Source organism: Lutra lutra, chromosome X (genome assembly GCF_902655055.1).
Source record: "Lutra lutra chromosome X, mLutLut1.2, whole genome shotgun sequence".
Lineage (NCBI taxonomy): Eukaryota > Metazoa > Chordata > Mammalia > Carnivora > Mustelidae > Lutra > Lutra lutra.
Genome location: NC_062296.1, coordinates 68,699,406 through 68,714,710, shown reverse-complemented (window position 1 = coordinate 68,714,710; position 15,305 = coordinate 68,699,406).

Here is a 15,305-nt window from a genome sequence, read left to right as displayed (position 1 = left end):
TTTCTTTTGGGTGGGGACTCTTGATTGCTCAGAAGTGTTCCAGGGTGCACCTTACCTGCACCATGGTCGATACATTCAGCTAAACATCTATTCAGCCATCTCTCACCAAAATGACTAGGAGGAGGAATGCCTAACAGAAGAAAAATTCAGAGACTGGGCATTCTGCATCAGAGCTATTGGATATGGACATAGACAGTATGTTGGAAAGGGAATTCAGGCTAACAATTATCCAGGCAATAGCTAGGTTGGAGAAAGCCATGGATGACAAAATGCAATTGATTAGAGCAGAAGTGAAAACCACCAGGGATGATGTTCACAATGTTCTCAAAGAGTTCCAATCTAATCTAAATTCTCTAAAAGCTAGGGTAACTGAGGCAGAAGATAGAATTAGTGATCTGGAGGACAAACAGATAGAGAAAAAGGATCAGGAGGAAGCCTGGAACAAACAGCTTAGAAGCCACGAAAACAGAATTAGGGAAATAAATGATGCCATGAAATGTTCCAACGTCAGAATTATTGAAATCCCTGAGGGGTAGGAGAAATAAAGAAGACTAGAAGATATAGTTGAACAAATTCCCTGTGAAAACTTTCCCAATCTTGTGAATGGAACCAGTGTTCATGTACCAGAGGCAGAAATGTCTGCCTCCAAGATCATAGAATCTAGAAAGACCTTAAGACACCTGATAGTGAAAATGATGAACCATAATTGTAGACAGGAGCTCTTGAAAGCAGTTAGGGCAAAGAAATTCCTTACACACAGAGGAAAGCCCATCAGAATAATATCAGACCTGTCCACAGAAACCTGGCAAGCCAGAAAGGGCTAGCAAGACGTATTCAGGGCACTAATGAGAAGAACATGCAGCCAAGAATACTTTATCCAGCAAGACTGACATTCAAAATGGATGGAGAGATAAAGAGCTTCTAAAACAGGCAAGGTTTAAAAGAGTATGTGACCACCAAGCCAACACTGCAGGAAATATTAAGGGGGGGGGGTTCTATAAAAGAGGAAAAATCCTAAGAATATCATTGAACAGAAATATATGGAGACAATCTATAGAAACAAAGACTTCACAGGTAACACGATGTAAATAGAAACATATCTCTCAATAATCACTCTCAATGTGAATGGCCTAAATGTGCCCATAAAATGACACAGGGTTGCAGATTGGATAAAACAACAGGATCCATCCATATGTTGTCTCCAAGAGACCCATTTTGAACCTAAGGATACACTCAGACTGAAAGTGAAGGGATGGAGAAGAATCTTTCATGCCAATGGGCCTCAAAAGAAGGCTGGGATAGTGATTCTCATATCTGATAAATTAGATTTTAAACTGAAGACTGTAGTCAGAGACACAGAAGGACACTACATAATTCTTAAAGGGACTATCCACCAAGAAGATCTACAATTCTAAATATTTATGTCCCCAATATGGGAGCAGCCAATTACATAAGAAAACTGTTATTCAAGATAAAGAGTCATATTGATATGAACACATTAATAGTAGGAGATCTTAAAATGCCACTCTCAGTAATAGACAGATCATCGAAGCAGAAAATCAATAAAGAAACAAGAGCATTGAATGACACATTGGACCAGATGGACCTCATAGATATATACAGAACATTCCACCCTAAAACAACAGAATACTCATCCTTCTCGAGCACAGATGGAAACTTCTCCAGAACAGACCACATACTAGGTCACAAATCAGGGCTCAACTGATACCAAAAGACTGAGATTATTCCCTGCATATTCTCAGATCACAATACTTTGAAACTGGAGCTCAACCACAAGAAAAAGTTTGGAAGGAACTCAAACACCTGGAAGCTAAAGACCACCTTGCTTAAGAATGCTTGGATCAACCAGGAGATCAAAGAAGAACTTAAACAATTCATGGAAACCAATGAGAATGAAGACACTTCATTCTAAAACCTATAGGATACAGCAAAGGCAGTCCTAAGGGGGAAATACATAGCCATCCAAGCCTCCCTCAAAAAAACTAAAAAATCCAGAATACACCAGCTGTCTTTACACCCTAAAGAACTGGAGAATCAACAACAAATTAAGTCAACTCCACACACAAGAAGGGAAATAATCAAGATTAGAGCAGAGATCAATGAGATAGAACCTAGAGATACAGTAGAACGCATCGATGAAATGAGAAGCTGGTTTTTTGAAAGAATCAATAAGATCAATAAACCATTGGCCACACTAATCTAAAAGAAAAGAGAGAAGGCCCAAATTAATAAAATTATGAATGAAAAGGGAGAGATCACAACTAACACCAAGGATGTAGAAACAATCATCAGAAATTATTATGACAGTTATATGCCAAGAAGTTAAGCAACCTAGATGAAATGGATGCATTCCTGGAAAACTATAGACTTCCAAAATTGAACCAGGAAGAAACTGACAACCTGAATAGACCGATATCTAGTAATGAGATTGAAGCAGTGATCAAAAACTTCCCAAAAAACAAGAGCCCAGGACCTGACAGATTCCCTGGGGAATTCTACCAAACTTTCAAAGAAGAAATAATACCTATTCTTCTGAAGCTGTTTCAAAAAATTGAAGCAAAAGGAAAACTTCCAGACTCTTTTTATGAAGCCAGCATTACCCTGATCCCCAAACCAGGCAAAGACCACACCAAAAAGGAGAATTTCAGACCAATATCCCTGATGAATATGGATGCTAAGATTCTCAACAAGATCCTAGCAAACAGGATCCAACAGTACATTAAAAAGATTATCCACCATGACCAGGTGGGATTCATCCCTGGGTTGCAAGGATGGTTCAACATTCACAAATCAATCAACGTGATAGAAAAAATCAATAAGAGAAGAGAGAAGAACCACATGGTCCTCTCAATTGATGCAGAAAAAGCATTTGACAAAATCCAGCATCCGTTCCTGATTAAAACACTTCAAAGTGTAGGGATAGAGGGAACATTTTTGAACTTCATAAAATCTATCTATGAAAAACCACAGCAAATATCATCCTCAATGGGAAAAAGCTCACAGCCTTCCTGTTGAGATCAGGAACACAACAAGGATGCCCACTCTCACCACTTGTGTTCAACATAGTATTAGAAGCCCCAACAACAGCAATCAGACAACAAAGAGAAAAGGTATTCAAATTGGCAATGAAGAAGTCAAACTCTCTCTCTTCACAGATGACATGATACTTTATATGGAAACTCCAAAAGACTCCACCCCCAAACTACTAGAAACTCATACAGCAATTCAGTAATGTGGCAGGATACAAAGTCAATGTACGGAAATCAGTGGCTTTCTTATACACTAACAACGAAAATATATAGAAAGGGAAATGAGAGAATCGATTCCATTTACTATAGCACCAAGAACCATAACATACCTGAGAATAAACCTAACCAAAGAGCTAAAGGATCTGTACTCAAGGAACGACAGAACACTCATGAAAGAAATTGAAGAAGAAACAAAAAGATGGAAGACCATTCCATGCTCATGGATTGGAAAAATAAATATTGTTAAAATGTCTATGCTGCCTAGAGCAATCTATACTTTCAGTGCCATACCAATCAAAATTCCACTGGCATTTTTCAAAGAGCTAGAGCAAACAATCCTAAAATTTGTATGGAATCAGAAGAGACCCCAAATTGCTAAGGAAATGTTAAAAAAGAAAAACAAAACTGGGGGCATCACATTGCCTGATTTCAGGCTTTACTACAAAGCTGTGATCACCATGACAGCATGGTACTGGCATAAAAACAGACACCTAGACCAGTGGAACAGAATAAAGAGCCCAGATATGGACCCTCAACTCTATGGTCAAATAATCTTTGACAAAGCAGGAAAAAATATACAGTGGAAAAAAGACAGTGTCTTCAACAAATGGTGCTGGGAAAATTGGACAGCTATGTGTAGAAGAATGAAAGTTGACCATTCTCTTACACCATACACAAAGATAAACTCGAAATGGATAAAAGACCTCAACATGAGGCAGGAATCCATCAGAATCCTAGAGGAGAACATAGGCAGTATCCTCTTCTGTATCAGCCACAGCAACTTCTTTCAAGATATGTCTCCAAAGGCAAAGGAAATAAAAGTGAAAACGAACTTTTGGGACTTCATCAAGATCAAAACCTTCTGCACAGCAAAGGAAACAGTCAATGAAACAAAGAGGCAACTCACAGAATGGGAGAAGATATTCGCAAATGACAGTACAGACAAAAGGCTGATATCCAGGATCTATAAAGAACTCCTCAAACTCAACACATACAAAACAGATAATCATGTCAAAAAATGGGCAGAAGACATGAACAGACTCTTCTCCAATGAAGACATACAAATGGCTATCAGACACATGAAAAAATATTCATCATCACTAGCCATCAGGGAGATTCAAATTAAAACCACATTGAGATACCACCTTACACCAGTTAGAATGGCCAAAATTAGCAAGACAGGAAACAATGTGTGTTGGAGAGGATGTGGAGAAAGGCGAACCCTCTTACACTGTTGGTGGGAAGGCAAGTTGGAGCAGCCACTTTGGAGAACGGTGTGGAGATTCCTTAAGAAATTAAAAATAGAGCTTCCCTATGACCCTGCAATTGCACTACTGGGTCTTTACCCCAAAGATACAGATGTAGTGAAAAGAAGGGTCACCTGTACCCCAATGTTCAGAGCAGCAATGGCCACGGTCGCCAAACTGTGGAAAGAACCAAGATGCCCTTCAATGGACGAATGGATAAGGAAGATGTGGTCCATATACACTATGGAGTATTATGCCTCCATCAGAAAGGATGAATACCCAACTTTTGTAGCAACATGGACGGGACTGGAAGAGATTATGCTGAGTGAAATAAGTCAAGCAGAGAGAGTCAACTATCATATGGTTTCACTTATTTGTGGAGCGTAAGAAATAACACAGAGGACATGGGGAGAGGAGAAGGGAGTTGAGGGAAATTGGAGGGGGAGATGAACCATGAGAGACTGTGGACTCTGAAAAACAATCTGAGGGTTTTGAAGGGGCGGGGGATGGGACGTTGGGCCAGCCTGTCGGTGGGTATTGTGGAGGACACATATTGCATGGAGCATTGGGTGTGGTGCATAAACAATGAATTCTAGTACACTGAAAAGTAATTAAAAAGACAAAAAAATAAAAAAAAAATAAAGTAGGTAGGGGGCCTACAAGTGGTTACAAATAAGAAAGGTCAGAACCTTGCCCGTCCAAGGGAGGTTTGCACACCAGTAGGATGAGGACCATCTGGGAGCTTGTTAGAAATGAATCTCAGTCTCTGCCCTAGATTTATAGAATCTGATTCTGCATTTTAGCAAGCTTCTCAAGTGAATTCTATGCAGTTTGAGAAGCACTAGTATATAAGGTTAGCCCTAACCTGCTTAAACCTACTTTCCCTCTCTTCTAAGTGGCCTTACAAATATCTGGTTTCTTTTATTTAAGCAAATATTCCCAGTGAATGATCTGGTTCTCCATTTCCCTTAGCCACCAGTAGTTGCCCATTACCAAGGTTTTTTTTTTTTTTTTTTTTTAAAGATTTTATTTATTTATTTGACAGAGAGAGATCACAAATAGATGGAGAGGCAGGCAGAGAGAGAGAGAGAGGGAAGCAGGATCTCTGCCGAGCAGAAAACCCGATGCGGGACTCGATCCCAGGACCCTGAGATCATGACCTGAGCCGAAGGCAGTGGCTTAACCCACTGAGCCACCCAGGCGCCCACCAAGGTTTTTCTTATCCTTGGTCCTCTATAAATAGAAAGTTATCTTGTAAATTTTCTCCCCTCTTCTTACCCCTAAAGAAATCGTATAGCACTTGGGAGTTTTTCTGAAGGTTTATATTTTTGTGATGATGGAAAAAAACACAATAAAGAAGACACTTTTTAGGTCTTCAACCTATCCTTTCATTCCTTCATCGATTTCCATCCACCATTCCCTTCTCCTTTCCTTTCTGTTTTCCTTCCTTCCTTCAACTCTCTCTCCTTTCTCCCTCCCTCCTTCACTCACTTCCCCACTTCCTTGAAATCGGACTCACCTGCATTTAGAAAAACAGTTGGGTTAATTTGTTCCTGGCATTCAATTACAGAAATAAGGGTCGAGGAAACAACCAGAGAAGAGTATTTGGTGTAAGAAATGGGAGCAGGAATAAGGAGATACTCCGGAGTCCCCTTGGCAGTCTGTATACTAGCAAAATAAAATAGCTTATTTCTCTATGTCTTCCCTTTCCCTTCACCATTACCAGATGTCACCCCGTACCCATCACTCTAGGCTAATCTGGGGTATGATAAAAAGCTGGACTCATGAGAAAGAAGATAAAAAACTGCTTCAAGAGATAAAGACCTAGGATGGATGAGAAGAGTACCAACGAATGAAAACTGATACCAGCTGTGTCTGAATGGAAACGAAGTCCTTATGAAGAGAGGCTGTGAGTTATTGATCTGATTGACTGGTTCTGTGTAGTCGTTTATTTAAAACCTACCCATTGATCAAAGATGGTTGATCTATTTATTACCATGAACAATGAACCATTCCTGGCATAGTACATTTTGAAGACAGTACCTTGCAGCAGGCCATTCAGAGGCCAGAGTTAATTTTACAGCAAGAATCCTGAAACATCAGTAGTTTCTACCCAAGTGAGTTTAATATTGACCACAGATTTCTGTCATTGAAAAAATATATATATTTAAAAACTAGGGCTCAAGCAGAATATAGGTCGGATCCCTTTAGATTTAGTTTGGAAAATTATGTTTGTACATTTAAGTAAACACAAATAAAATACAAGTTCAATTCTAGTTCAAATAGGGTCACTAAATGGTTGGCTTTTGGTTTTCTAATTTGCAGTTTAGTACACATTTCAAAAAAATATTTCCAGAGTTCAGCAAATTATTGTGGTCCATCCCAGTTTTGGACTCATGTTTCAGTACAATTACAGTTCCTGTTTGATACCTAGGGATAGTGGTATATTGTAGAGTGTGGTTTATTTTTGCTATCTTGGTTTGGCATACATTCTAATCCACAACATGACAACATTGTTTTCCTTCTCACTAGTCTCCTGGTTAATCCAAAGTATCTAAACAGAAATCCAAAGGTCCCTGTGTTTGCCAAAACAAATTAGAATCTTATATTTGTCAGGTAACAAAATGTCAAAGATTGGCATAATGCTTGGATTTTTGTCTTGGCTGTTTTTTCTCCCAGAGATCCCATGAGGCAAACACTCCCAATCGAAGTCGTCAAATGTTAAAAGCTTAGAGTGTCATATTTGAGAGGGGAGACCTGAATGTGTTGAGCAAATACCTAAATGCACCCTAACAAATACCATTCACACAGATTCATCTGGACCCACCTTATCAGTTTGTGATTTGGTTGCCTTTCTTCCTTTTAAATTCCTGGCAACTCTAATTTTGTTTGTCCGCACATTCTGGTGTTTGCTTTCCACCTGCTCTGACCTAATTTCTGCTGGACTTGATTTAATATCTACCATCAATCAGTCCTTCCCAAAGGTATGCCTTTACCACATGCTTTGCATTATGCGTGAAGCTATATCATTCTTAAGTTCTTTATCCTTCCCCAATGTCAGGCTCACTACTTAGGTCTCCCATACTACCCTCCCTGCCAATTTTTTTCTCTTACTTGACCAACTTACTCTATGTTCAGGTCTCTACACAATGTCAACTCTTCAGAGAAGCTTTTGCTAACTCTTTCTCAAGTGGCTTACTGACTTTGTGATGTGTTTCTATTTCATCTTGAAACAGCCATAGTGAATCTCTTATAATAGTGTTATAATCACAGGTACTACAATTGCATCTGAAAGGCTCTTGAATAATCAGACTTCTTCACTTACCACCCTATCCCCAGATCATAGTACCGCAGTTTTCCAAAGCGTGATTCCTAAACCAATAGCAACAGTACCACCCAGGAAGCATCACCTGAAGAAATGAGAATTATTGTTAGAAGATTATTAAAGGTTGATTGAATGAATAAATGAATCAGGTTCAATATTAGGATATTAAAGCCCTGTTTACTCCTGTAAATAACTGGGCAATGATACCTGTAGCCAGTATATAGGGAGAAGCAGAGAGAGTGCTCCTTGAGCATAAGGGGAAAAATAACAGTCTTTTGAATATTATCCAAAGACACACAATAAAGAAAATATGTGTTAATTAGAGGTGTAGCAGGTCAGCAATGGACATGTAAAGCAAAGAGACACAAACTTGGGCAATGATCATCCAAACTCTATCCAAGGAAGACACTATTTTGACCAATGAATTGAGCCACTGAAGTCCCACTGGGAAGTCTATTACTTTTAGAGATTATTTCAAACTGAGGCATGTCATTAACTAGTCATAGTATATTACTGCCTCTCAGTGTTCTGATAATTTTTAATTTATCTTCTCATGCATGTCTACGTACTGGAGACAGGCTACCCAGCCCACTTGACTACTGTAAATGGAACCCATCTCTCAGATGTCAGCTTTCTCTGCTGAGTGGGCAAGTCAAAGTTTGTTGGCACTGTTCTTTTGTGTTGTACTCTGAGAAGCCTTTTTGTCAGGCTTACCTTCCTAACAATCCTGAGATGAGGACTGCTATTCTCTCATTGATGAGGAAACTGAGGATCAAAGAGGTTAAGCAAGATGCTCAAACTGCTCAGCAAAAAAGTGGGAGATCCAGGACTTGAACGCAGACCAAGGAAGGGATGGAACTCATGAATGAAGTGGAAGCGTAATGGGCAAGAAGGAATACTAAGTTCGAAATGTCAGTGAATTTAGGAACTTGTGATAGAAACTTAAGTAAAGGCAATAAGAGAGCAAGAAAAACCTGCCTGTTGAAGAGTTCCCTGTATTTAAAGTGGACCACAGGAAACTTAAGCTGTTTCTACTTCAGTTTTTAAACCTAATTTGCCCTTGAGGTGACCAGAGTTTGTTCATTTGAAACAAAGGGGAAGGTTGCATCCATGATTTCCAATGGTAGTGGTATCACCTTGAAGAAGTGTTTGGGAAGTGCTGAATGACATTTTTGTTGCCAGAATGCTCAGCACACTTGGCATTTAGTAGGAGGAATCATCCGTATTGTACATTGGGCAGAGCCACCCAACAAAGCTTTCCACATTCTCTACCCAAACTTCGGTGATCTCTCTGGATTCTTGCAGGTAAAAATCCAGTCACTGACTCTCTGAACATAGAGCCTAATGTAGCCTTCTTTAAAAGAATACTGTGCACAGCGGTTCACCATTTTCAAAGAATTATATCATCTGAGAATATGCCAATCATGATGAACTTACCCCAATAGCACCATTGTTTCAGGCAATATCTGTATACACTGTGATTCTCAGTGTAAGAACAAGCATCTGACTATAGTCATTAGGTCTTCCAGTCTGGCTGTGCTGGGGAAAAAAAGCATAATATTTTTACTATGAATTGATTTTTCTTTTTACATTACACTGAGGATATTAACATATATACAACTATGTTGAAGCTAGATTAAATTACCTAAGAATTTTATTTTCGGATGATAAAATATGTGTTTTTAAATTGGGGCATTAGTTCTCATGGGGTTGAAAACGTATCTGTAAAATACTCTGAGAGAAACCATTACACACAGCAAGTGTCTTCACATAATTGTTATTGTTCAATCATAATTTTAAACAAATAACACTTATACGGAAAAAGGCAACTCTGCAAAAGAAAAAAAGGCATTTCTATATAAAGACATAAAATAATACAGTCTAGCATTTATTGGTCAAAAAAATTCACTTTGGAATTGAGGTTTGTGTTTGTGAGGAGTAGAATTGTTTTTCCTATCATTCACATTCAGGTCATGGATACTTTGTTTATAATCCAAGGAAATTTTAATCTGGTAACCCACCAGATTTGAGACAGTTTACTTGAAACCCATCCACTTACACTCTCAGAATTGCCATGTGCACCCTTCCAAAACACAGAGGTTCCAATTTTTATACAGTACTCCATTTAGCAAAGTGAAATCAAAGTAATTCTTGTATGGTAAAAGACAAATTACAATGTGTAAAGGAGAACTCCACTCTTTAGATCTGCAAGTTCTCTAACTGCAGGCTCAGGGAAAAATTCTCTGATGGACTTTGACAGGACAGCCACTTCCCCAGTATCAGAAGCAAAAGGAGGATTTACTGAACATTTTAGAGTCCTGATGAAAATGGCTTCGTTTCTTTCATCGTGCATATTTATTACCCTTCAGATCACTGCTTTGTGGTGCCAACATGTGTCTCTGTCACAGGATGGAGCACAGGAAATTCTTGTTCTGAAACAGATGATGAGGAAAAATCAGACAGCATTTGAAACAAGAACATGAAGATGAACAAGACCTTCCAAAATGACATATCACTGAAAGCAGAGCAAAATAACACCAACACGGCTGATTGCTGAAAGGGGAATTACATCAGATAAGAACGCCCATGAGAAAGTAAAAGAGTGAAATGCAGCAAAACATTTCTGGGAAGTTTGGGAAGTCAGCGTCCTCAAACCAGGCTGCACAGCCCACTCACCTTGGGATCTTTGAAAACTACCAACACCTGGTCCCTAATCCCAGGGTTCTGATATAAATGGTCCAGGGGGGTGGGGCCTAGGTGTCAGTATAAGCTCCTTGGGTGGCCCTAATGTTCAACCAGGTTTAAGAACCACTGACCAGACAATGCATCAGTATCTCTGTGGTTCTGCCAGAAAGAACTTATGGGAGATTCGTACTAATTTGAGCATTGCCCTCCATCCGACTATAATTTTGCTGTATGTACTTGTGTCTCTGTGACCATTTTTCCAATAGTGATGGTCTTTGCTCCTTTCTTTCTTTTCTTCCTATCCTTAAACTAGTATATTTATTAAGTGTTTAGCTGCTGTTGGTAATACCCCAGTCACTGTGCTAGGCACTGGGGAAATAAAATCTAACAAGCCCTCTTCTCTGGTGCCGAGATGCTTACAATCTAAAGTTCTTAAGAAGGCATGGAGATGGTCCAGGCTACACTGTGCAAAATTATATATTTAGTCACTACACATAGTGAAGCACTCCATCAAAAATAACAAATCTAGGGGCGCCTGGGTGGCTCAGTGGGTTAAAGCCTCTGCCTTCAGCTCAGGTCATGATCCCAGGGTCCTGGAATCGAGCCCCACATCGGGCTCTCTGCTCAGCAGGGAGCCTGCTTCCTCCTCTCTCTCTGCCTGCCTCTCTGCCTACTTGTGATCTCTGTCTGTCAAATAAATAAATAAAATCTTTAAAAAAAATAAATAAATAACAAATCTATCACATTTTTGTCAGGAGAACTGTGAGTTTCTGTACCTTGGCTCTCATTATCTTCATATTGTATTTTGATTGGCATTTGCTTAGTTTTAGCCTGAATTTATGATAGTTCTTGACAAAGAAGGAAATGTCTCATACCTAACAAAAGGAAAACTTTGTGTCTGTGACATTTAGAAAGTAATTTAGTAGTATCTCAAGTTTTTCATGGGTAGATGCAGGCTCATTTCCACTAATTTGAAATGGAAAGTTACATCATGTACTCTTAAAAAAGGAATTAGCCTTAGATCTTGACCGAGGCTATATTCCATATATTAGTCCAATGCCCCGATCATTTAGGAATAGTTATTCTACTTCAAAAATGGACACCTGTGCCTCTTTTCCCAATCAGTGCTTTCTAATTTTATTATTTATTAATTTTGCCTTCCTTTCTTTTTAATTTGCATACTTTCCACAAATATGGAACTTCTTTGAAATTAAAAACAGAAGGCATTTCAATTATCTTGATTGTTGTGATGTTATCACAAGCGTTTGCATATGTCCAGACCCATTAAATTGTACATAGTAAATATGTTTGTTTTTTGTATATCAATAAAGCTGTTAGAAACAAACAAAACAAAATGATGAAAATCATACATAAAGGCTGTGATATCACTGGAATTATTTTTATTTTTATTTTTTTATTTTTTTTTAAAGATTTTATTTATTTATTTGACAGATAGAGATCGCAAGTAGGCAGAGAGGCAGGCAGAGAGAGAGGAGGAAGCAGGCTCCCTGCTGAGCAGAGAGCCCGATGTGGGGCTCGATCCCAGAACCCTGGGATCATGACCTGAGCCGAAGGCAGAGGCTTTAACCCACTGAGCCACCCAGGCGCCCCTGGAATTATTTTTAAAACTAAATCTAGGATGGGGTGGAAACAGAGGTGTAACATGGATAAAATGATAGAAAATTTCTTTAAAAACCACATTAAGATGGGTGCCTGTGTGGCTCAGTGGATTAAAGCCTCTGCCTTCGGCTCAGGTCATGATCTCAGGGTCCTGGGATCAAGCCCCGGATGAAATTCTTTGCTCGGTAGTGAGCCTGCTTCCTCCTCTCTCTCTGCCCGCCTCTCTGCCTACTTGTGATCTCTGTCTGTCAAATAAATAAATAAAATCTATTTTTTAAAAAAGAACTACATTAAGATCAGTAAGAAAAGCTGAGTACTCTCAGGCCTTAGAACTATACTCTCTTAAATTTGCTACAAGGATCAGAACAAGCATTTTCACCTGGGACCATTATTCTGCATTGTTCTCATGTGCTGGAGCAGAGCTAAGGTCCTTGGGCAGGGAATCACAATTGCTGACCCAACTGCACCCCGCTATGCCCTAAATGAAATTCTACAATAATGAGAAGAATATAAATACCCTGATCAGTGCCCAGCAAACTTTAAAAATTATTTATCTCATTAGTTAAAAATGTCTGAACACTCCCTTTAATGTATTTTCATTTATATATACAGTTACATGCATGCACATATAATAAAGCACATAAAACATAAACATTCATATTGAAATGTAAAAGAATTAGATAAAAAATATAAATAGAGTTTTATTATTTTCCTTCTGCACTCCTGTAGATCTTTCGTAATCTCTACTTAGGACACCATTACTAGGACACCTCCTACTACTCCATGTCCATTACTAGGACACAATTTCTGAGGCCATAATGGTTAGGGTCAGATGGAAGGAGCTAACAAAGGCTAACTCCTTCCTTTTTAGACAAAACTGAATTTTAAAATTTTAAGGGAACTATTTTATTAATATTCCAAGGATCAAAAATATAGGACAAACTTAACTTCCTAATACCAATACTTACTATAACCTAGTCCTGGACCTCTGAGTTTTCATTTTGCTTTATATTGCTCTTAATAAATATTTCCCTTAGTATGGGGGCACCTGGGTGGCTCAGTCGGTTAAGCGTCTGACTGTTGGTTTCAGCTTGTCATGATCTCAGGGTCATGAGATTGAGCCCCATGTTGGGCTCCCATGCTCAGCCAGGAGTTGGCTTGAGATGTCTTCCTCTCCCTCTGTCCCTGCTCATGCTCACTCGCTCCCTCTCTCTCTAAAATAAATAAGTAAATCTTTAAAAAAAAAAACATTTCTCTTAGTATGAAAACAAATTGATGTTTGCTCGATCCTGGTAAAGAGCTAGAGATTACTTTTATTGATAGATGAGGAGAGAGTTTCAATATTATCATATATAGTAGAAGTTCCTGACTAGAACCTTACCGTCAGATTGTCGGCCAATTAAGAGGGGCTGACTGAGGTTTTTCATATGTAGGTGAATCTCTAATCTTCAAGTCATAAATATTTAGCTATAAATGTTTAGATGTCTTCATCTGTAAGACATTTTCACAGCCAGGTTCATAACTTTTACACCAGAGTCTTGTCTTCTAATATTCTCTGACATTTGTTTCAAGGCAGTTTAAAACCACATGATTCATTACAATTTTTTCCTTTGTTACTGTTTTACTGCAATTTCAGTTGCAGAAAGTGGAATTATTAACACACTTAGGATACGGCACTCTCATTTGTCTACTTCAGCATTTTCTTTTTCTTTGCCTAAGTTAAGCCCCAAGCCCCTTTTCTATTTTCCTCCTGTAAATATATATTCACTCTACTTTGTTTGACACCTTGGATAGACTTATAAAATACATAGCAGTGATTTGTGCTTGCATGTGTTTTCTTTTGTAAAATGTAGCATTTAGCTTTATTTCTTCTTAAAAAATTAACCATTTTTCCCCAAACTAAGCAATTTGTTACTAAACCAGTGGTTCTCAAGATTTTTAGTCTCAGCAAGCTTTATACCTTTCACTTGATTAAACTAAAAATCATTTGTCTTTGTGGGTTATATCTATCAATATATTTTTTTTTTACTGTTGGGGTGCCTCGGTGGCTCAGTCAGCTAAGCCTCTGCCTTTGGCTCAGGTCATGATCTTGGAATCCTGGGATCAAGCCCCAGGTTGGGCTCTGCACTCAGCAGGGAGTCTGCTTCTCCTTCTCCTCCTCTCCTCCACTTGTGCTGTTTCTCTCTCTCACTCACTCACTCTCTCTCTCTCTCTCAAATAAATAAAATCTTTTAATAAATAAAATCTTTAAAAAACACTTATACTATTATAACAAAACTGAAAAATAATTATTAATTTGTTATTGATTTAGAAATGCTTCTGATCTTACAGACCTTGTGAAGGAGCATCAAAGACCCCCAATGTTTCTGCGGACCACTTATCATATTTCACCTTTCTCCACACATGTCTGATTCTAAGCTCTCCTTTTTATTCCATTGATCTATTTATTTCTTGCCCTTTGGTTGTATAAATGAGATGAGAGAAACTATAAATTATGTAAAATATATGACAGCATACCAGAATTGAGTCCTTTGTTTCAGAAATTTTATGTGACCATTTGTGATTTACCTGTCACCTCTGGAAATCAGTTCATTCACCTGTAAATCAGGAGACGAAGAAGATATTTCATAAATACTTTCCTGCTCTCTCATTCTTTGATATAGAAAAAATCCAGCACCAGCCAACCTTGCAACTCACTGAACACTGAAAATTCATCTTGCCTTCAACCCACCAGTTGCCATTTCCTCATGAATATTAACTTATTCTCCACTTTAATGTTAATTTGCAGCAATAAGTATTCTGAGGATTAAATAAATTAAGACATGTTAAACACTTAGAACAGGAGCTGCAAAATAAACCAGACATGGAAAGACGAATACTGTATGATCTCACTTATATGTGGAATCTAAAAAAATCGAAATCATAGACCTAGAGAGTAGCACGGTGGCTGCCAGGGGGTGGGGGTGTGGAGGAAGTGAGGAGATGTTGGTCAAAGGGTATATCAACTTCCATTTATAAAATGAGTAAGTTCTCGGGATCTAAGGTACAGCATGGTGATTATGGTTAATTGTACTATACTGTGTACCTGAAATCTGCTAAGAGAGTAGAGCTTAAGTGTTCTCACCACACACAAACAAAATGGTAACAGTGTGACATGAT